The following is a 24480-nucleotide window of genomic DNA, read 5'->3' as shown; positions in this document are numbered from 1 at the left end:
GATTTAAATCTATTAATTCATGAAGTGTAATTAATTATACATAATTGTTAAAGAGAAATTGATGTACATTTCCTAATTATTTTGTCGATATTTATTTAAATTTACTAATAAATTAGGTGAAATTAATTTACAAATACTAATTATCAAAAAAAGATGTACATTTCCTAAATATTTAGTTGATATTTTAATTTACTGATAAGTTAGGCAAAAGTAATTTATACATAATAATTATCAAAAAGAAATTGATTTACATTTCCTAACTGGTGTTTATTTAAATTTACTACTAAGTTAGGCAAAATTAATTTGTGTATACGCTAATTGCCTCAAAGAAACTGACTTTTATTTACTAAATGTTTGGAGTTACATTTACTAATTCATACAGTAGAATTAATTTCTTTCTGTCTTTGGCGATTCATTGTTAGTTGTCCCAGTCCTTGTTAGTAGTCTGTCCCCAAGTTATGTCAAGTCATATCCTAATATTTGCTTGTTACTTTGAATCTTGTGTTTTGGACTTTTGTTCATTTAGTATTTTTGATATATCTATGTACCGTTTTTGCCTTTTTGTTCTTTTGAAGAAACACTTTTTTAGTCTTGACTACCGACTTCACTGCTCTTAGGTCCTCAGCGACATTAATCACAAACAGTATATGATGTCAGCACGTTGGAGTACCATCACATGCCAAAATATTGAAATATTTGTCAAGAAGTGATGTTTTTATCCTGCTTTAGTTTCCAGACTGGATACCAATCAACCATCCGGGATTTCTCACAGTGGTCACCCCTGATTGATTGCTAGTTATTCACCCTACGCTGGTTGCCAGTCAGTCACTCCAGACTTCTTCTGCGTGCGTTTGCATTATGCTACAGGCCTCTGACGACAATGTTAACATCTTGGAAGCCTTGGAGTTGCAGTTGAGAGAAAAAAAAAACTGGAAGGCCAAACCAGTTCACGGTGCACCCAAACATGCCTGGCTCAGAAGTGTCCCGAAAAGAATAAGTGAGACTAAACCGTGTAAGAACTGGGGGTTGGCCGCTCCACCATCTTGTGACTGTGGACATCTGATCCATGACTGTCACCGGCTCCACGATGGCACTTGACGAAACCAAAATCCAATGGCTGAGTGCCTGGATGTAACGTGTAGCTCCTGCTGTCTCATACGCAAGAAGAAGACCACAGACTTTGTCGCCAAGTAAGCACCACGCAGGATTTGTCTTTTGCCAGTTTATTATCCTGGGTTGGATGCCAGCCAATCACGCTGTTTTTTTCACCACCAGTCACTCACTTTGACTGATCCCCAGACAAGCACCCTGGACTGGTCGTCACTCAACAACATTTGCTGATCGCCACTTTATCATCCCGGATTCACTGCTTGCCAATCATGTGGGATTGGTCACCACTTGCTGTAGCTGGATTAGTTCGCCAGGTTTAGTTTCATTGGTTGGCAGACAGTCACCTTAAACCGCTAGTCAAACACGAGAAACATAACAGGAGACTTTAAGCTCCAACGCATAATGAAAACTTGATTTGCAACCTCCAAGTCAACCTTCCTACCAGCCTGCCTGCTTTTGCGCTTCTTTCTCTGAGGCTAATCACGCCGCAGCCAGATGATCAATGGTGCCTTCCACGGCCAAACGCTCCGGCGGACTTAAACAAGCCGCCTGTCACCACACAAAGATTTTCTGCCCTTGATGGCCGAGGATTTTCTTTGACTTGAGCGCCTCGCTGCAGACGTTCGTTCCCACGCAATCTCTGGCCAGGGGAGAAAACGCAGGGAAACATCTTCTGTTCTTTTTGGATTTCTTTGCTTTAGCAAGATTCCTGCTGGTTTTCTCTCTGTTGTTGAGGGTTAGTGTTCTGTGTCACAAGACGAGCCCTATTGATATTGACACATGTCAAAACCTTTAGAACGTGTCATCTTTTTTTCAAATCCTCAGGGATGATTGTTCCATGTCAGCGCATGAACCCTGTTCATTTTGATCAACACCAGATAAGAGATAATTGATGTAATAGGATGAATTGGTATTGATAGACACAAGGCAAGAACATGTCCATTGTTACCCATGCAGTGTAAAAGTCACAACTTCCAACCTTTCTAAACATTTATTCTCTATATAGTATCTCCACAATTTAGTACTGTACATTATTCAGTCTTTGACTTATTTATACCCGTAACATCCCGAACACGAAAGCCCTAACCCCAAACATTAACATTAGTACAGTGCAAGCAACCTATCAATTTGCCATGATATTTGTCCTGACTACTTTTAAACAATAGGCGTCTGGGGGGGAAACGCCACATGAATTCAAGAGACGCCTCTATTCTTCTTCTTCCATTATCCTAGCATAAATTAAATCAATTTCGCACAGCAGCACCAAGCAGCACCTTGGGAAAACGTATCAGGTAGCAAGAGCGAGCTGAAGGACTCGCAGCAAACCTTTAATGATGACTTAACAGCAGGCGCAAAAATAAAAAATAAAAAATAAAATAAACCGTGACTCTTTTCTTTATCTCGGAGATGAAATCCTCTGCAGACGGAAACGTGCAAGGAGAAACGTGCATGTGAGCAGGCGGGGAGGCGAGAGGAAATGTAAACGAGCGAGGGAGAGCGTGTAGGGAGGAGTTGTGACAGCCGGCTTGTCAAAAGTCGACCATGAATATTGCGCCACACTTCACACTCGGATCACATGGACACACACACACACACACGAACAGCCAAGCAGATGACTACGGATGGATGGATGGATGGGTGGATGGATGGATGGATGCATGGATGGATGGATAAATGAATTAGCAGATGGACAGTTGGATGGATGGATAATGGATGAATGAATTGGCGGATGGATGGATGGATGGATGGATGGATGGATGGATGGATGGATGGATGGATGGATGGATGCATGGATGGGTGGATGGATGGATGGGTGGATGGATGGATGGATGGATGCATGGATGGGTGGATGGATGGATGGGTGGATGGATGGATGGATGGATGGATGCATGGATGGATGGATGGATGGATGGATGGATGGATGCATGGATGGATGGATAAATGAATTAGCAGATGGACAGTTGGATGGATGGATAATGGATGAATGAATTGGCGGATGGATGGATGGATGGATGGATGGATGGATGGATGGATGGATGGATGGGTGGATGGATGGATGGATGCATGGATGGATGGATAAATGAATTAGCAGATGGACAGTTGGATGGATGGATAATGGATGAATGAATTGGCGGATGGATGGATGGATGGATGGATGGATGGATGCATGGATGTATGGATGGATGAATTGGCAGATGGTCAGTTGGATGGATGGATGGATGAATGAATAGGCAGATGGACAGTTGGATGGATGATGTGGGTGGATGGATGGATGGATGGGTGGATGGATGGATGGGTGGATGGATGGATGGATGCATGGATGGATGCATGGATGGGTGGATGGATGGATGGATGCATGGATGGATGCATGGATGGATGCATGGCTGGATGGATGGGTGGATGGATGGATGGATGCATGGATGGATGCATGGATGGATGGATAAATGAATTAGCAGATTGACAGTTGGATGGATGGATAATGGATGAATGAATTGGCGGATGGATGGATGGATGGATGGATGGATGGATGGATGCATGGATGGATGCATGGATGGATGGATAAATGAATTAGCAGATGGACAGTTGGATGGATGAATGAATTGGCGGATGGATGGATGGATGGATGTATGGATGGATGTATGGATGGATGAATTGGCAGATGGTCAGTTGGATGGATGGATGGATGGATGGATGAATGAATAGGCAGATGGACAGTTGGATGGATGATGTGGGTAGATGATGGATGGATGGATGGATGGATGGATGGATGGATGGATGGATGGATGATGTGAATGGATTGATGGACAGTTGGATGCATTATGAGGATGAATAACTGGAGGAGATGGATGGATGTACTGGCAGATGGACAGTTGGATGGATGATGTGGATGAATGGATGAACGGTGGATGAATTGGCAGACGGAGAGTTGGATGGATGGATGATGTGAATGGATTCATGGACAGACGGACAGTTGGATGGATGGATAATGGATGAATGAATTGGCGGATGGATGGATGGATGGATGGATGGATGGATGGATGGATGGATGGATGGATGGATGGATGGATGGATGGAAGTGAATGGATCAATGAAAAGACAGATGGACAGTTGGATGGATGATGTGGATGAATAACTGGACGATGTGGATTCTGTGATTGGTTGGTTAGAATAATGGATGACGAATGGATGCATGGCGTATTCGATGTAGATGAGTAGGTGGGTTAATGAATGGGTGAATGATTTGGTCTCATCACAAACAGGCACTAGTTACATTATTAGGCACCCTCACATTGCATCATCAAAGAGTTTGTCTGCTCTCTTCAAAAAGATTACATTTCTCGACTCGACCATTTTGCTGCTCTTCTCCCCATCCGCACAACATTATAATGCACCTTGCAAATGCCTCACATGGCCGCCACCTTGGGCACAAGTGTCGCCTGTCTGCTTCCCTGGGGCCTTTCGGCCTACAGAGCCAACAGGCAGCCCTGGAGAGACATCGTCACGCCGACCTGATTTCCTTTTCCTCTCTTCCATCTCGCTCTCACCTGAGATTGTTTGGGGGGGCCATTTTGTGGAGAGGACACCACGGTTACAGTCCACTGGCTTGAGCGTTGTCATTTTTCATGATTTTGTCCAATTAATTTGGCGCATAATTGCCTTCTTGATGATGCGTGACACCGTCATGAATACTCATCAAACTGCACCCGATCATTATCCCTTAAGAGGAAATGTCATCCATCTATTTTTTTTATTTTTATATTATGTAGAACCAAAAGGAGGAGGTGAGCTAAAAGCACACTACACACTGGATTGGTCGCCTTTCAACCTTCACCGGTCGCAAGTCAATCTCCGACTTATCATGGATTGGTTGCCATTCAGTGGCGTGGTTGAAGTCAACGCCTGTATTTTCTATCTTTGGAGGTACTATCAAATGTTGCTGTTGAAGGGGATAGCAACAAAATGTTCATCTGGGTTACTTTCCCCCAAATGTCGTCTTCAAGGCACATGACTGTGGTGATGCTGTAAAGACGCAGGTGTTGCATTAAAGGACAAAAAAAAACGCAGCCTCTTCACATTGCTTTGGAAACACCTGCTACGATAACGTCAACCATCAAAATCAAGTTCTGGTCCAGACCCTAGACACAAGACATGAGGTGTAAGAATCAAGAAGGGGTGGGGGTGGGGGGGTCTATCACTAAATCATAAAAAAAAAAAAGTGATGCTGCATAATTGCCTGTCAGATAATGAGGTGGGGTTTACTGGTGGAGCTGGGCGCATAAATCAGGTCCGCTGGCAGCCGCCTGCCGTATCGATGGCGCCGCTAATGAGGGCAATAATGAGAGATGCTTTAGCACCATGCTGGATGCCACCAACAATGGAAACATCTGCGTCACAATATCTCACATATTTCATCTCCCGCGCTGAAAGATAACCACCATTGTAGTCGCTCGTCCTTTACCATCCCTCAAGGTCCAATGTACTCCCCAAAGGGATAATTATTGGAAACCGAGGTGCCTTTCCCACATGCTAATTAGGTACAGGTGTATTCCCATTCCTGTTCTGGGGGTGTAAAAGTCAAGGGTACAACCCCACCTCAGTCAAAAGACACTGACTGTAACCCTATAAATTAGACTTTTATTCTCAGTGAGTAGTAGAAAAGCCACTCTCAATGTATACATACGATTCAATTTAATTGCAGCGTCCATTCATCTGTTAGATTTGTTCCCCCCCCCCCCCCGCCATCGACGCATATTGGGTTTGCCCCGCCCTAAACAACACCCGATTGGTCCGACCTAAAAAAGGTCGGCTGCAAACGTGTCAGCGGTACAAGATATATTCTCAGGAGTTTGTGAACTCACAAATACCGCGAGAATTCATCTTGCTGGCAAGGTTAAAGTAAAATGAGATTTGATGTAATCCATTCCAATTATGATATGTGATTCACTTTATGTATCACAAAGGTCTGATTAATTCTACAATGTGACACTTTAGAACGCAATACGCTTCACTCCAATTACGAAGATTCTTAGTCACACCATGTACAGTGAGATGCATAAAACCACACTATGATACAACTAACTCCAGGTTCATTGAGATACGATTGTGATTCAGTGATGATGCAATACAAAAAGTTATGTTTTATTCCAGTCACTCCAAGGACGATATGATACAATACTGTATGTTTAACTTTAATAATGATGAAATACAATATGATATGTTTGGCTCGAATTATTTTAACTTGCCCAGACTAACCATCACAGTTGTACCGTATATTGTTTTTGTACGTAGTCCTCCAATTTACCTAGTAGCAAATTAAAGAAAAGGTTTAACGTTAAATAGGCCTACAGTTAGTTATAAGTTAGTGATAGAATATCTGTAGCAATGTTAGTATAAACATTTCCAGTTATTTAAGCATATATTATTGTGAGAATGCTGAAGCATTCCCACATATGTTATTGTGATTTTTATTCTCCACACATTTTTTTTTTTGCCGCGTAACAACTCCCACATAATACTTCCAATTTACACTGTTCAAATTTCAACTAGCTTAAAAAATTCACACCTCCCGGGGTATTTATCGTCTGATTCCACATGACTTACATTTTCCGCACAATTTAACGTTAAATATCAACTTTTCCCCATTCATTTTCAATGGGACAGACACTGAACTTTTTCTAATATTACTTGCCACGCCCACTTACATAGATATAACTTATCATTATTACCAGGTGTCTGATTTATGGTCGTCATAATTTATCTCTCAATTTACTTCATAAGCATTCCCCATGCATTCAGCTTTCAGCATTCCCACACAATTTCTCCAGAAATTGCACTTAGTCAAGTTATTATTATTGTGCTTCATGTTTTATGCTCACTCCAATATACAGCACATTTTTACAGCTGTTTGTTTTTATAAAGCACTTTATAAATGAAGTTAATTCAATTTATTATTGATGAGTCACACCAAGTACGATGAGTTATAATGTAACAGTTTAATTCCAATTCCAATGCGTATATCTTCAACAGCAGCATCCACGCTTGAACCATGCATTTTCCAGAGTTGCCTTAGTTTTGTTTCACTCCAAGGGCGGGCCAGCAACAGACTGGCCGCAGAGAGAAAGAAAAATGAAGGAGTGCTGCTGCTGCTGCGACATCCTGATTTCTCGCAATTAGCTGCGCGCTAGCAAACATCCTTGACGCCGCTGACCTCCCGTCGCACAGCGGCCGTCACGACTGGAAGCCTCTCCCGGCTTATTACGGCTCCGAGTGTTATGGTAATGGAAGGCGTGCGTGTGTGGCGGTGATAGCGCCGCGGGAAAGGATAGCCTATTATCCGCCGCTGTGTGCTCTTATCCACCGCCGGCCGATGCTAATAATGGCGCGGGAAGGGGTGACCTTTCTGTTCTGGTGATGATGCAGGTGGCTGGAGAGCAGTTCAAATATATAAAATGTGAATTTGTGCGCGATGGAGCACTGGTGTTGTTGTCTGCCCTACATCTATTTAATAAACACTGTTTGTGTGGTAGCTGTCACCTGTTAGCACAACCACAGAGCACCTTTATTTTTATGCCCGCCATCTGTGTTAGCTTTAGCCAGTGAGCACAACTATAGCGCACCCCTATTTTATGTATACAGTTAGCAGTTGCCTTATTGCACATCTTTATTTCACAATCACATGCACGGTTAACGCTAGATAACGCTAGCTTTAGCTACCACACATTTACATAAATTTGCTAATAAATTGTTTAATGTTAAAAAATGTGGTCATAAATTGTTTTCAAAGAATTTAAAACACACATTAATTTACATACATTATTAGCGTTAGCCAGCTAACACACGCACACAAGCACTACTAATTTACATAGTCAGCGTTAGCAGTAGCCAGCTAACAAGACCACAGCACACCTTTTATTTAACTTACCTTTTTAGCTTTAAAGCTAGCCAGGTAGCACAAATACAGTGCACCTCTCTCTTAGTTTAATGTATAATCTTAGATTAAGCCAGCTAACATGGCAAAAGTACATACTTTATTTTACATTTAAATTAGCATTATATTTAGCCGACGACTACGACCACAGCTCAACTATTTTTTTCTTTAGGTTTAGCTTTAGCAGGCTAGCATATCCACAGTGCCCCACAATTTAAAATGCGTTCACCACCTTTAGCCAGCTAGCATGGCGCTCTTTTAAAATGTATCTTTCACATTAGCCAACCAGCACAACCACAACTTTTTTTTTTTTTTTTTTTAAACACAATGACATACCTTTATCATTAGCGTTGTTTTCGCTTTGGGGATATGTACTATGTGGCCGTGTATAAGAAGTTGCCGTCTGCCTGTATGAAATACTCCAGCACGGTGTGGCATTAGCATCTCTTTGCTTCTCAGGAGCTGCTGACAACTTCCTGGTTTGACTCTGCCTGACAGTCCACAAGCACGCCTGAGACTACGGTAGGAGTTCCACTCTGAAGCATGTTTTTTGGTGATGATGCCAATCTGACGACACCCCCCCCAAAAAATGGATATCTGAGCCAGACGAGCTTTAGTAGATTCCTCCTAGTGTTGAATTCACACCCTGTGACAGATTGAAAGTATAAAAAAAAAGTGTTTGTGTTGGCTGGCTGGCTGCTGCCCACAGCCTTTATCTGCCAGAGGAAATATTGACCAGCAACACTTGCACTTTGCTGGCGTTATTACTTTTCGTACTGCGCATGTGTGTGTGACTGCGTGTGCGTGTGTGTTTTGTGGACAAATAACACACATGTGTTTGATTAAAGAGAACAAGAGCAAAAGTGTTTTGGTGAGCCGCAAAACCCTGAGGAGAATCAATGTTTTGTGGCTTGTGTGGTCTGCTAAATAATTGTGCTGGCGCAGAGCTACGTATTCAAATCAGTCAAGTCAAGTCAAAAATGTTCTTATAATATGTTCTATGACAGCCACTAGTCTAAACATGGCATTCTGATTAATATTGAATTTTTATATAATATGAAACAAGCAGAAAAATCCACCTGTTTTCTCCATTGGAGAGGTTGGCCATTTTGCTACTTGATGTCAACTGAAAATGACATCACAGTGCCTAAAGGCTTGCAAGATTAGAGTCTCTTCTTTCATCAGGAAAAAAAAAAAGTATATTTATCTTTTTTGGTTTTGCAGCAATTAGCGTTAGAATACAGCTAGGTTTCATCATTATTCACAAATCTGTTTAAAACAGTGGGAAAAACACGCCCCTGGTTAATCTCTTATACTCTGCTGCCACCTACCGCTGCCGTTTTTTGTAATAACTACCATTGCTTCAAGCATTCTCCAGTTCAGAGGCTGCATCAAAGCCTTCTTCATGCTCTAGCATAAAAAAACAAAACAAAAAAAAACGTATAAATACGTCTTTGGGAGCATGGTAACATTTAAAATAGAATGTATTTATACGTTTTTAGGAGCAAATGAGTTATAATAGTGATTAAATTGAGGCAGCTTGTGAGTATGCCGCCTGTAACATGAGCGTGTCACCCTGAGCACTATTGCAATCCCCCTCATGGACATCACATACTGTACAAATGTTATTGTACTTTTTAAAGTGCGCATTGTAATTGCCGCACACTCCCTTTTTCAGCTTTTAAATGGTTGTCAAGCCCCCGGTGGAGTGGCACACTCCAGTCAAGCAGGCCCTTGACATTTGGTGATGGCGCGGGACTTGAAAGATTGAAGCTGATTAAAGATTCACCTCAACACATTGTGCTGGAGATGCTTTTCAGATGAGCATCTAGACTGGAAATGCACCAAAACCTTCTTGAGACTGGGTGACGCAGCATGTGACTCATCATATTTTTGTATGTAGTAACTCTACGTCATTGCGGTTCCATTTCAGGTGGTTTTGGACATTGTTCCATTGCATATGGTGAATTGGTTTTGACTGTTTTTGGTGACTGCGATTGGCTGGCAACCCCAGTCCAGGGTGTACCCCGCCTACTGCCCAAAGCCATCTGAGACAGGCTCCAGTATCCCCCGCGACCCTTGTGAGGAATAAGCGGTCAAGAAAATGGATGGATGGATGGATGGATGGATGGATGGATGGATGGATGGATGTTTTTTGGTGATTTGGGTCCTTGGCCCAGTTCATGTTTCTTTGGGGGTGGTTTTGGTCCTTGGTTATCTGCAAATGGTTTACGGTTCTTTGCTGGTGGTTTTAGTCTGTTGCATGTGGTCTTGATCTGTGCATATCGAAGGTGGTTGGGGTCTTTGGTTTTGTACTTGGTCCTTTTTTATATGGCTTAATTTATGCTGGTCAGTTTGTGGTAGTTTTGGTCCTTTTACTATGGCAAGTGATTTTGGTCCTTGGTCGCTTTGCAGGTAGCCTTGGTTGGTTCTTATATATAATAGTTTTGTTTTTTGTTTTTTTAAACATACATTTAACATCTTTCTACGGAAACCCTTAAGTGACATGGGGGGGGGGGAACAAATGTGAATTTTTTTCTCATTAGGAAGAGAATCTTTCTCATCCTCATGAAAAAGTTTCGCGTTAGGATGAGTCAGTTTTATCGTTAAGATAAGAAAGTTTACGAAATAGTTATAGGGTCTTGCATTAATGCATTTTCTCATCCTAACAAGAATGTTTCTCGTCCTAGGGAGAACGTTTCTCGTTAGAACGAGAACAGTTTCAAGTTGGGACGAGACTCGTACTGAGAAACATATTAAAGTTTTTTTGTTTTTTTTTCACTCCTCATTTCACTTTAGGGGCTCCGTAGACAAAACGTATTTTTAATTAAAATGAAATTAATTATGAATATTAATAAATTAATATAATAATAATAATAATAATAATAATAATAATAATAATAATAATTCATAAATTAGCTCCATGAATTATTGTTTTGTCTAACTAAACAAATAAAATTTACCCATTTTACATTTTAACTAGGAATACAACGATGCAGATACCAGTTTAATGTACCGGTGCCGATACCATACACCAGTATTCGTAAAAACACATTTTAATGGAAATAACAAGACGTGACGGCATTATTAAGTATCAGCTCACGGTATCTAGTAGTATTGTGTAAAAGTACTATTGCTGCATCCGTAGTTTTAACTTTTTACTTTTTTTAATTTTTTTTTAACCTTTTGCAAATGATGTGGCCCCTCTGTCTGAATTACAAAGAAAACAAAAACAATTGTGGCCCTTGAGAACAAAAGTTTTCCCACCCTTGGTTTACATTGTACTTCCTCCCCCCGTGGGCCTGCAAAAACATTGAACGAGCTCTAAAGGAGCAACATAATAACACTCTCTCTAGCAGTAAGATGGGGCCTTGACCTCATCTCCTGAGCTCGCCAAAGAAAAGAACCTCCAGGAGCGCGCCGATTGCCAATTTGCGACTCTCGGGGAAACGCCGCCGCCGCCTCCCCCGTGGAGTCGCGGCAAGACGGCAAACAAACACAAACGCCACGTCGGCCCTTGTCATCACGCCAACGCTTTCCTGCCGCTAATAAGCAAGCGGAGCTCCTCTCGGGACGAGCAGCTGGTCGTGTTTTTACAAGGCCGTCAACGCACGCCACTCCTCGTTCATCAGCAGCTGTTAGCCACGCATCCTCGCACCTAATTGCTCTTGCTCGCGCTCGGGCCATAGCGCAACATTTTTTTTATTTTTTTCAGTAGCAGTTATCAGGGCCTGATGGATGCTGGGTGCAAACAGGGTGCTAATTGAGTGGAGTTCTTTTTCTTTAAGCTTGTAGTTCATTGATAACGGTCCTTGATAAATGAGATGAACGGAAATGCAAGCTCTATGAAACTTAGATGAAAAGAAAGTGGTGGAGGTGGCCCCAGACAAGTTAACTGCAAACTGCGCAAAGGAAACCCGATTGCGCAACAGATTAATTAATACGGTCCAACTGATGCTCACCAAATGAATGAATCCTGAACGGTACCACCGGGGCTTAAAGCTGACTAGTCGACTTTACCATCTCACAAGCCCTTTTCACACTGCACTTGCTCAGTGTGAAAGACAGAGTTGGGCATTCCGTCAATATTGATGAAAGGTTCGTCAGTCCCATCAATGACAGACGTCCATTTTGTTGACGATTCCAGGGAAACTACAAAAATTGACAAACTGAGCATTAACGGAAGGGGTTTCATCCGTCAATGAAATCGTCAATCCCTCAATATTTCGGCAATCCGTCAATGATGGACGTCCCGTTTTGCTGATGGAATGACAAATGAACACTGACGGACGCTCATTTTGTTGAGCAATCAGCGAATGACGGATTGACGGTTTGGCTCGAAATATTAACATTGATGATAGACTGTTGACGATTGCCGAATGACGGATGCTCAAACTTCATTGGCGTGCCTATCTCCGGTTGAAAGTGTCATGTCTAGGGTTACGCCAGGGTAAAATTGGAGTTCATGACCTGTTAAGTTGGGTTCATGAGGTCAAGTGTCTGTTATGTACTGATGTAACAAGTGTCTGTTTTGCACTGATGTAACTAGCATCTAGTTTCAACTGATTTTAGGCTATGTGATGTTATGTGATGTCAAGGGCTATGTGATGTCAGGAGTCTTTAATCCCTTTACCTGGTCAGCAGCCAGTCAGATCATTCCACGTCAGTCCTGTTACCCACATGTCTAGCCACAACCAATCAGATCGATACCTCTATATAAGCCTCCTGAGAAGTGTGTGTCTTTGTCGGATTATTAATTCTGTTACCACTGTCTCTCTGTGCAACCCTCTTTGTTTCTCGTCTAGTCAAGTTTGTTCCACACCTCTCAATGTGAATAAATAGTTAAAATCTTATTTGTGTCTGCGCTTTGGGATCCAACCTCCAGCTCATGACAGAAAAAGTCGCTCGGCAATTCAAAACGATCGATTGCCAGCATGCCCATATATGGAAGTGCTGAACTAACCAGCCTACCTGGAAGTAAAAATGGAGATTTTTCCGCTGGTTAGACCGCACCTCAGCTCATTTCAAGGAATATGTGGGTACAAGCAGCAGGAACTTCGATATTTTAATCATGCAGTTACTTGTAAATAACTAGTCCTCTTGCCTCACTGCACCGCCTAGCAACGCTCCATTCCGTGGTCCCTGGCTCTCACCACATACACAATAAATGGGTTTGAGAACGGCACACTGCGTCCTGCTAAATGCAGTGTGAAAAGGGTTAAAAGCTTGAGGTCGATTCATTGCCAATGACGCAATTTGGCATGAACAACCTCGCTAAAAATCAACAGTTGGTGACGGCAGACGAGCAGCGGTGCCTCAAGTATATGGAAATATTTGACTCAAATGAGATCATTAGCACTGTCGCTGTCAAAATATGCAAGTCTATCCTCAGATATTATAAATGCACGCCCGTCTGAAGTGCTAGCTGACAAGCTGCCTTAAATCCTCACACCAGCAAATTCATCAAACGCCTTCCAACAACAGTGAAAAAGACAGACAATATACTCTAGCGTCTGCTTAGACAAACAAAGACGAGCAGTGGTCGATCAATAACGTCTTGTTTCTAAAAATGAACGGGTCATGTTGTCAAAGACAGCATCCAAGTAGCTTTTCTCGCAACTATCAGGCTTCATTCCGCAGACAGCCAGACACGCACGCGCTCACAATCCTCTTCTTATTTTTGTATCCCGGCCCGACTCACTCAACCAATCAATCACAAATCGCAGAAACCTGTATGAACAGTTGAATCTTGCAAAACTCTTGCGACAAACCATGTATCACAGGGTCTCAATGGCCCTTATCGTGCATGTTTTCGACGTTTACCTCCTCCAACACACCTATTTCAAATGATCGGCTCATCAACAAGTTACGCAGAAGCGACCATGATCGTTAGAATTAGGTGTGTTAGAGAGAAACATCTAAAACGGGGTAAACAACTCGAGTCCTCCAGGGCCCCTATCGTGCATGCTTTAGATGTCTCCCTCCTCCAACACACCTGGTTCAAATCATGAGCTCAACAGCAAGTTCTGCAGAAGCCTGATAACGATCCTGATCATTTGAATCAAGTGTGTTGGAGGAAGGGAAACATCTAAAACAGGAGTAATCAGCTCCAGTCCACAAGGGCCCCTATCATGCATGTTTTAGATGTTTCCCTCCTCCAACACACCTGGTTCAAATCATCAGCTCAACAGTAAGTTCTGCAGAAGCCTGATAACGATCCTGATCATTTGAATCAACTGTGTTAGAGGAAGGGAAACATCTAAAACAGGAGTAATCAGCTCCAGTCCATGTGGGCCCCCATCGTGCATGTTTTAGATGTTTCCCCCCACCAACGCACCTGGTTCAAATGATCAGCTCATCAGCAAGTTCTGCAGAAGCCTGATAACGATCCTGATCATTTGAATCAAGTGTGTTGGAGGAAGGGAAACATCTAAAACGGGAGTCATCAGCTCCAGTCCAAGAGGGCGTCTATCGTGCATGTTTTAGCTGTTCCCCTCCTCCAACACACCTGGTTCAAATGATCAGCTCATCAGCAAGTTCTGCAGAAACCTGATAACGATCCTGATCATTTGAATCAAGTGTGTTGGAGGAAGGGAAACATCTAAAACGGGAGTCATCAGCTCCAGTCCAAGAGGGCGTCTATCGTGCATGTTTTAGCTGTTCCCCTCCTCCAACACACCTGGTTCAAATGATCAGCTCATCAGCAAGCTCTGCAGAAACCTGATAACGATCCTCATGATTTGAATCAGGTGTGTTAGAGAGAGAAACATCTAGTTAACAAACTAGCATCCTTGAGGGCCTCTATAGTGCATGTTTTAGCTGTTTCCCTCCTCCAACACACCTGGTTCAAATGATCAGCTCATCAGCAAGTTCTGCAGAAGCCTGATGACGATCCTCATCCTTTGAATCAGGTGTGTTTGAGGCACACAAAAAAAAGGGATATCAACTAGAATCCTTGAGGGCCCTTATCGTTCATGTTTTAGATGTTTACCTCCTCCGACACACTTGTTTCACATGATCAGCTCATCAGAAAGTTTGGCAGAAGCCTGACAATGATCCTGAACTTTTAAATCAAGTGTGTTGGAGGAGGGGAAACATCTCAAACAAAGATAAACAACTAGTCCTTTAGGGCCCTTATCGTGCATGTCGTAGATGTTTACCTCCTACGACACACCTGTTTCAAATGATGAGCACATCAGCAATTTCTGCCTGAAAATGATCCTGATTATATTTGAATCAGGTGTGTTGGAGAAGGGAAACATCTCAAACATGCATGATAGGCATTCTCGAGGACACCTCTGAATTGTAACACTGGGCTATATTATTGTCAAGAATCCCCTCCTGCTATTTTTTTTAAATGATGTAATGTTGCCGTATACGATAGTGAGTCACATCCCTGCAGTTGTGCTGCTCAAATTTTACAGTTTCCAATTCCAGCTGTCTGCGAGGCGAGATGTGCACCAAACAAGAAAATTCAGAGTTCTCTTATTTGGTGAGCACCAGGATTCATTTGTTTGGTGCGCCGCAGGCCCTCGCTCATTTTATCGCACACCAGGGATCGCTTGTTTGCTTCGCACTTGGGTTCCCTCGTCTGCTGCACCGAAAAAAGGGAACACTGATGCACACCCACGCGAGCAAACTTTGTTATCGGGGCAAGTAAATAAGTAAACACAAGGTTTGTTTTGTTTGTGTGTATTTTTATTTATTTTTTTGCCGAAGAAGGATGTCCTCTACGCCCTTTTTATCTCAAGTACACAACCTGATGTGAATCGGAACAATGTGGGAATTGAAGGCAGCCGACCGTGAACGCATCATCATCATCATCATCGTTGTATTCTCTGTGTGGGCGTGCGTGTGTGTGTGTGATTAACATACATATTTTCTCTGCTCTGCAGTGAACACATTATTAACCCTCCAATAACAAAAGTCACGAATAATATATGCTTGTCATGATCTGTTTTTTTCTTTTTTTCCCCACGTCAACTCGTCGACATCGCACTCCACCAGGCACATATCTACTTCACAGATACTACAATGCTTGCAATTCACAAATCATTTGCCACGTTCGACAGAAAGAATCGCAAGTAGCCGGGCTTGACTCTACTCAAGAAGCCGCCGTAATGGAGGACGGGAGGTCCCCCAGCTATTCCTCCCGAACGTGAAAAGATAATTGTCTCCTCGTTCTGAGGAGGGGAGGGGGCGTGTATCTGTGTGACCCCCCCCTTTCCACCCCGAACAGGTACGAGAGTCCCTTCTGAGGTGTTGTAATTACTTGTGCTGATAGAGGTGACAAGAGTACGCCGCCAGCTTGCCGGCAAAAAAACGCCGCCTCCTTCCCCCCAGCTCGCGCTTGCCATATGCAGCGTTTAATGTCAGTGTAATCTGTAAAGGTTAGCGCTGTACATCTCCACAAGAAGCTGAATCAGTGCTCTGGAAACACACGGTGACATTAAGAAGCCCGGCGCCCTTTCGTCCGCTTTAATACGACCACACTTTGCTTGCTTCGCTTCGATCGGTAACACGCGCCGGCGCGCACCGGATACCGTCTCGTCTCAGGGGGTATTTGTACTTGTGCCGCCCACTGGTGCACACTAGATATTCCAGTAAACAGACAAGTGAGGAGCTGATCAAACTATTTAGTAACTTTAAAATATACACAGGGCGGCACGGTGGATGACTGGTTAGCACGTCCGCCTCCCAGTACTCAGGACTTGGGTTAGAAAATGGCCACCCCCTGAGAGGGATAAAAATGGTTGGATTTTGCTTCGTAACTCATATTCCACAAATGTAATATGAATCAGAATGTCATGTTTAGACATAGCTAGCTCGCTAACTGCACGTCGCAATTGTGTCAGATAACCGTTGACGCCAATAAAGGCGCTCAAGTAATTGCCGGGGCCCTAACGTGTCACTCGATCTCGTTAGCCACACCCAAAAAAAATCTGAAAAACAGAAATGAGCCGTTTAGTGCTATACCTCAACAACTGAGTAATACATAGTTCTTTGTCTTTAAACATGTATAATGTATTTAGAAACAAACCTTGACCATTTATTTATTTTTTCTTATATCAACAGCAGTTTACTTTGTTTTCCGCATGCCTGACTAGCCAGAATTGCATTACAGTTCAGACTGTTTTATTATTTATAGTTAGTTTTACCCCTGAGCAGCTTTAATCCCATTATTTCCTATGGGAATGTTGCAGATAATTGGACATAGATGGTTGTCATCAAACTGTGATGATATAGTGCATGTTTGAATATAGCAATAAGCATAAATACGTCAAACCGCTGACCCATATCTGTGTGAATGAGGTCACGTAGTAGAGCTTGCATATAGAAATAAGGAATGACCTATTTGCAGTGTGAATGTATGACTGTGACAATGTTACAAAGTGGAGATACCTGATTTGCGCAGGCAGGCGAAATTGCTCCAGTGGCACAGGTGACATCAAAGCACACCGGACTCAGAGCTCAAGCCGGCGTGACGCTTGTGTGTGTGTGTGTGGGGGGGGGGGGGGTCAAGCGTGAAGCTAAGAGGGACCACCGCATCCCACTGAGGTGGGATGTGGCGTCCGTGTGTGTGCTAGAAGTCTACAATGTCAGGACAAAATGTGTGGCCTGATAGCTTCATTTTATAGTCCACATTCGTGGATTGGAATTTGCAAATTTACATGCAGTATTTGTAGATGTTTTTTTAAACACAAGACACTCTGTTGTTTTTTAAATTGTCACCGATTTGCTGTTCTTGTGTGGTTTTTTTAAGTGCTTTGCATCTTGTGGCATCTATAGCAAATTAAAAACCTTTTTGAAAGGGTGTCATTTACTCATCCATTTTCAAATTTTGTGTCCATCACAAATCGCAATGATTCAATTTATGTATTAATTTTTTTAATTGTAACACATTTGAACTGTTCTATTTTATTTGACTATATTGGAAAGTATTTTATTATATCTGACCATTTATTGTTTTGTTTTGTTTTTTGTGTTTTTTAAATCCGTGTCAGACCATGGCTACATAGCCCAGTGAAAAGAAGCAGTAGCATCCAACTATCGATGTTGCACTATCCTAAAAAGAAAAGACTAAAGCTGTTATTTACCATTTTACTGTTTATTCTAATTTACTGCTTTCAATTCAGCTGTTTAGTGATTATAACAGATCATGGTAAGATAAGTACAAGGACAAGCATCCAACTACTGATGCTACAGTTTCCTAAAAAGAAGATATTTAAACGGTTACACATTTTTGACTGGATTTTTTATTTTTTTTTAAAGGCAGGGTCTTCCGTTTTCACATGCACTATATTAATACAGGATTTATACCCATTAACTCCTTCTCAATCTACACCTCTGGACTTCTGTTAATGTGTGGTGGTGATTTTTTATTTTTATTTTTCACTCACTCACAAAAAATCCGTGCGTCCTGTCAAGTTGCTGCAGTCGCTCGGCCCCCGCCATCCCCCACTCTGCGATTGGCTGGAGGGGTAAACAACTGTCTGTCCACAGAAACGTCCCTTAGTTGACAAAACAAACAAAAATGGCAAAATACAGCCTGGGGGGTTGGGGCTTAGGAAAAAATCACCGCCACACATTAACAGAAGCCCAGAGGTGTAGACTGAGAAGTTGATGGGTATAAACAACAGGCCATGTTAGTATAAGAACAACCATTAAAAAAATCAAGTCCACATGTTGCACTTTCTGAAAAAGGAAGCATTTCATATTTAGTTATACGTTACTACTCACAGTAGGAACAAGGTAAACGTAATCTAGGCATAAGAGTGGCATTCATCTGTTGGAGTTGCCCTTTCCGAAATAGAAAACAAACGATAGCCTAACAGGCCAAGCTCGGATAAGCAAAGTGAAAACAAAGCGTGTCATAATTTGCTGCATCGATGCGTGGAATCCCAAAATACCATAAACACAGTCATCATCATCATCCGACGCACAAGCCATCCATCTTCTTCTCAAAGTCGGCGCATTCGCTCAGTGTGCATTAGCGGCGTGTTTTGAGGGGTAAAATGGCGCATTAAAGCGCATTACGGCTCGCGCGCGGAGCGGCATGGCTCTACTCCGTCATTACAGAATTGTCCTCTGACGCTTTTGTGTCATTTCGCCGCCGCAGTTTCGGAGTCGCCAAGTAGAAAATTGCCTGGCGCGGGTTCATAATTACATGCCGGGCGTTCGTGGATCACCTCTGAGCCGAGCGCACGCCGCTTCCGATCAGAGGCTCTGCGTGGAGGATTTTAGCACAATGCTGATGATCACCGCCGCTGCCCCTTTGCAGTCGGCCGTGTGGATCTCGTGATGCCGAGTGTCAGTTTGTATTTGGTATTAATATACAATTGAGAACCTACACATATTACGAAGATCAGATTTTAATTACAGTAAATAAAGTTGCTATACCGTGATGCTGTGAATACCAATATGCAGTGAATGCCCAGCTAGCTAGTAGGGATCTAACGATATCTAAACAGTGCGATACGATATTGTCACGATATGAAGGTCACAATAGGATAATTATCACAATATTGTGGCGATATTTTAAAAAAAGGTCACAGTATTATTAAAAAAAATGAGCTCATACAAAAAAAAAAACATTGAATTCCTCAACATATTGACTCGGTTCACAAGCATATTACATTGCCGTTCTTCTGACCATTGGCATGGATTTTAAACATAGAAGGGCCAAAACATGCCTTGTCAAAATTCAAATGCGCAAAAAGACTAGCCTCCAGAGGGCGCTAGAATTGCACAAATGGAAATCAACTTGACTTTTTTTTTAATATTGTGGCATGACAACGATATTGTGACAATGTTAATATCTAATATATTAGGATATTGCCGTTATTGCTACATCCCTACTAGCTAATGAGCCTCATGAAGGCGTTTTGTTTGTCTTGAGGAATTGAATACAGGCTTTTATGTAACAGGCTTTGTTATTGTGTACAATTGTGCATGGTAGATACACAAGTGTTGATGCTATGCTGATTATTGTTTTTTTTTTTTATTATATCACCATAATAATAATAATAATAATAATGTACAAACACTTTTTTTATGTACATTGCAATTTTAAGGGGGAAGTCAACCGAAAAGTTTTCTTGAGAATAAATACGTTCTATACAGGCCCACTGGTCTAAACACATTCTGATTAATATTGCGTTTGTGGAATATGAACTAAGCAGCAAGATCAAGCTATTTTTTTTTATCCATTTCAGGGGGCGGCCATTTTGCCAATAGCTGTCGACAGAAAATGACATCACAGTTGCTCAGGTAAAACGACCAACCATGGCTCACCTATTATCTTGAAGCTGAGCTGCTGTTCAGTGTCTATCAGCCCGTCGCTATATGCTAGCTACTCCTTAGCTAACATGACGCGAGCAGGGCGATTGGGTGCCATCTTGTGGCATTATAAAAACAGCACAAGAATCTGTGGCTAGGCGTTTTTTTTTTTCAACAAACTGTTATACTGGTTCTCCTGAAAAATTTGTGCGTAGCTGAGATGTATATCCTTACTCTGGGAACAATCAGGCCGCAGCTTGGGTTGCTTCTCCGCGGACTGGCACAAGAGTGTGAGATCAACCCATCCCAGAGTTTAAAACGGTTGGTGGGAAACGAGAAAGACGAGGGGGAGTCGTGTGCGGGATATCGACGCCGAAGGCGAAATTAGAATTGATTGGTGGAGAAGTGAAGGGTGGTAGGCTGAGGGGAGGTTGCGATCTGGCACAAGCTCCCGTGAATCCCTAATCCGCCTGTCTTTGAGGAAATCTCCGTGGCAGAAGCGGCTTCTCATTACTCTCACAGACAGGCGATCCGTTGCAGATTGGATGCGAGAGACGAGCAGCTCCGGGGCGGCGTTAAGATGCCGGGCCTCGCCGGGCCTAATGGGATTCTTGTAAACAGGCGGCTCACCGGAGGACATGCGCGTATTAACTGTTTCACAGGTGGTTGATCCACTTTAACTTTAACTCCACATCCATGATGCATTTCCCGGGTTGTCTTAAAAATTTTATTACCAGTGCAAGGCCTCAGGTTGTTATGAAACACAACAGGATAAAGAAAGAAACCCTTCAAAGCTGTTGAATCCTAAAGACCTGGTACTAGGTCCGACAGGACTGCATTGGATTTAATTGGGAATTTGATGTATTTTTATGTTGGTTTTCTCACAAAACTCACCATGGAAAACAAAAACCTTTTGGGGGAGTCTTTTCAAATCCGGTGGAGATTTTTCTAACCCATCACCTATTAAACTTTGTAGGCAATCCATAGCATAGTTTTTGTTTTTTAATGTCTTTTGGGGGGCATTGTCATCAAAAATGCTTCTCTGTGGGCTATGGAGGTTCTTATGCATGCCAGACGCATCACACCAGCATCGACTGAAATTCAAACAGAATTTGCTTCTACCTCCCACTGCTCGCTGAATCAGTGGATACTGGTGTCTGTGGACCTCAATCTGCTTCATCTATCCTTCCCTCTGTCCTCCCTTAAGTTTTTCCTCTGGTCTCTTGAGATCTCCCTAATCTGTTGGAATTTAGAGGTTTCTGGGGTTTGTGTAAGATTCTGGTTTTGTAACCATGTGGGTGGCAGGAGGTGTTTAGGTGGTTCTTTGATTCGTCTTTCTTTCCTTTGACCTTTCCTCTGGTCTCCTGACCTTCTGAACTTCACGACCCTGGACTATGGACTATGAAGACTCTTTTTATTAGGTTTTAGGTGAACTAATGAGCACAAATTCACACTAATTCACAAGCACACACACACACGCGCACAAATGCGCACATACGCACATTTAAGAAAACAGAGAGAGAGCAATGATGATATGTTGAATTGGTAAGATTGCCAAATGAACAATTCTGAGCTCTCTCTTAAAAAAAATGCTGCTCTTAACCTTGAAGGTAATGCAAATGCATAATCCTATTTAATTTTGGTATTGCTGCACCTCCCATACAGAAGGAGGAAGGACAAACAGTTTGGGAATTGTAATTTACTGTACATTATTTTTTTTACACAATACTTGGTAACTTTTTTTTTTTTTTTTTTTAATCTTGTACTCAACAAATACTCTACTTATTTAAATTATTTTTTTTAAACCATACTCAACAAATACTCTACTTATTTAAATTATTTTTTTTAAACCATACCTGAACTAAAATGAGCAATTTTTGAAAAATGTAACAATCCACCTCGAAAAATCGAATTAAAACTAATTAAATTAAATTTAAAAAAAAGGCCAAATAAAAAGTAACTAAAGAAAAATTACAAACTTTTATGAGCTTGACCATAACACACTAACCTTAACTACAACCCTCACTAATCCTAATCCTAATCTAACCAACTAACAAACATTCAACCCCGAACACCAACGTATCTCCCTAAATACATACGCTAAATTTTCACCATTTGCATTTAATCTGTTACATTGACTTTTGGAAAAAATATCACTCCTCAGAGTAGTTTCAATAAAACTAACCAAAACTCCCGACCCATTAAACCTATTCCGAAACTTTACCCGAACCCACTAACCAAAATCTTAACACTACTCCAACCAGCAAGCACGTCTTCTTCGTTTGGTGCTCTGAGGTTGTCAACCACCTTGCAATTAATACCCCGCAGCATCACCAGTCACAGTCAGTCAGTCAGTCGGAGGCAATGCCAAGTTGCCCGCAACGCGCCAGGAGGTCAAGTATCTGGCAGCCGTTTTCCGATCGCTTGGCACCGCCAACCCCCACCCCCTGGCACCAAGCGGAAGTTTGCGCTTAATGAAAATTCAGCGTCCCAGAGGGGGGGTGCTGGCGTTCGCGCGCAACGTTGCAGTCGATTATCTCGCCTTTGATCCCGGCTCACAACCTCGAGCCCGTTCACAGCGGCGCGGGTACGCGGCGACAAACCGCTTTCATCCTCGACGACACCGCCAGCGCAACAAGCTGTGATCACACGCCGAGATGCACGTAACAACATTAGCATTTGCGCTAAAGGCAGCCTGCTGTCAGCCATCAACCACATAAACCCACACTGCAGGAAATAAGGGGTTTTATTCCCGTTCCACTGGCCATTCTGGGACTTGAACTTCCAGAAAATTACAATTTCAAGAAAAGAAAAAAATCGATTAAATGTTTCTGGTCTGTGTAGAAGGAGCTGAAGGCGACCCACAAATTTCCAAGCCATGCTTGGGTAGTATACAACTTTTGATGTTGCACTTTACTTTAAGATATTATGTCATTTGACTGTATTCTACTATTTACCGTACTATAATGTTCTGCGAGCAGTTTTCTTTTTTCAACTACAACAGGCAGCGCCAGGATCGTACAGTGAAAACAAAAGGCGGCGTCCAATTATTGTTGTTATACATGATTACATTTGTTTTATTGCATTTTATTTAATTCATTTGAAAATCTGCTCACATTTCACTCTAAATGTCAGTAAATGTTGCTCCTCTACTGTGTACCAAAAGTGAGCCAAACCATGATTTTTTTTCGAATGCTCAAAAAGGGGATGTCTTGTCAACTTGATCAACTTTCTCATCCATGAAAAAAAAAATAAAATACATAAGAAAACTGGTTTTAACTGTCACAGCTACAGCAACGAAATGTCGTGAAATAACAAGAATCAAACCACTTGCGGTGGAAAGACAACAGCAGGAGCACCTCTGCGACGCTCCCGCTGAGTTATGAAGCTTCTCGGATGAAAGCAGAACGTCGGAAGGCAGCAAGCTCCGGCCCAGCGGGGCTCGAGTTTGAGTCCCACTGTGGATACCACGGTGGTAACCATAGTGACGAGAAACCTGCACTCGTCAAAGAATAAGGCATTGCGAAATGGAGTTAAGTTATGGCGTTTTAAAGATCTAAAAAACAAAACAATTTAAGGATAATTCAAATGAATTTTACTTATCTCATTCAAATACATTAGAGTGTAGCCTACACCGGTAGCTAACATCTGACGAAAGGGTGCTATTTCTTTTTGGTCCCATTCTGAAATCCATTTACGTTGTTTCTAGCCTCAGCCTAGAAACCGCTTAGCTAGTTCGTCTCTCAGGTCTGACCCGCTTTGCAAACTCCCTTTCGTTTGTTTCTAGTCGGGCGCTATCCGACCAACAGCGAGACGTTAGCCGGCCAAATATTGCCATAACTATTTCCGGCCATCTGCTCAAATAAACCGCGTACGTAGCTTTCATGCTTACATAGGGAGACGGGACATGCCAAAACATCCAAAATGTCCTCTCTGACGACAATATGTGTGTTCTGACTCGAATGGGAAAATTCAGATTTGTTTTCAATGGCCAATTTGCTACCTAGTAACGGGGTTCCAAGCGTGCTATGCCGAAAAGAAATGGTAGCATTTGATGCTAACATTAGCTGAAAAAGTTGCTGTGTCAGTGGTTCTGTCACGAGCTTTCATGAGTGGCCAAGTGTTTACTACTAGTTTTGACACAATTTTAAAATTGAATCGCA

The 24480-nt window shown here is 42.3% G+C and overlaps 1 protein-coding gene across 5 annotated transcripts in view; it reads left to right on the top strand.

The window, feature by feature from the left end:
* The window catches only part of mgat4c (mgat4 family member C), a 97318-nt gene that overhangs the window by 40390 nt on the left and 32448 nt on the right, over positions 1–24480 (top strand). For 2 of the 5 annotated variants that reach the window (XM_077517199.1, XM_077517200.1), the window contains exon 5: positions 8498–8560. The exons of 1 other annotated variant lie outside the window; for it this stretch is intronic. The gene's annotated coding sequence lies outside the window, so the exon portion shown is untranslated. Of the gene's footprint in view, positions 1–8497; positions 8561–9797; positions 9904–20266; positions 20309–24480 lie in introns of those variants that run through there. 2 more of the 5 variants (XM_077517203.1, XM_077517202.1) reach the window with 2 other exon arrangements.

The sequence above is a fragment of the Festucalex cinctus genome, chromosome 3 (genome assembly GCF_051991245.1).
Source record: "Festucalex cinctus isolate MCC-2025b chromosome 3, RoL_Fcin_1.0, whole genome shotgun sequence".
NCBI classification, from domain to species: Eukaryota; Metazoa; Chordata; class Actinopteri; order Syngnathiformes; family Syngnathidae; genus Festucalex; species Festucalex cinctus.
This window is presented reverse-complemented; position numbering and strand designations above follow the sequence as displayed.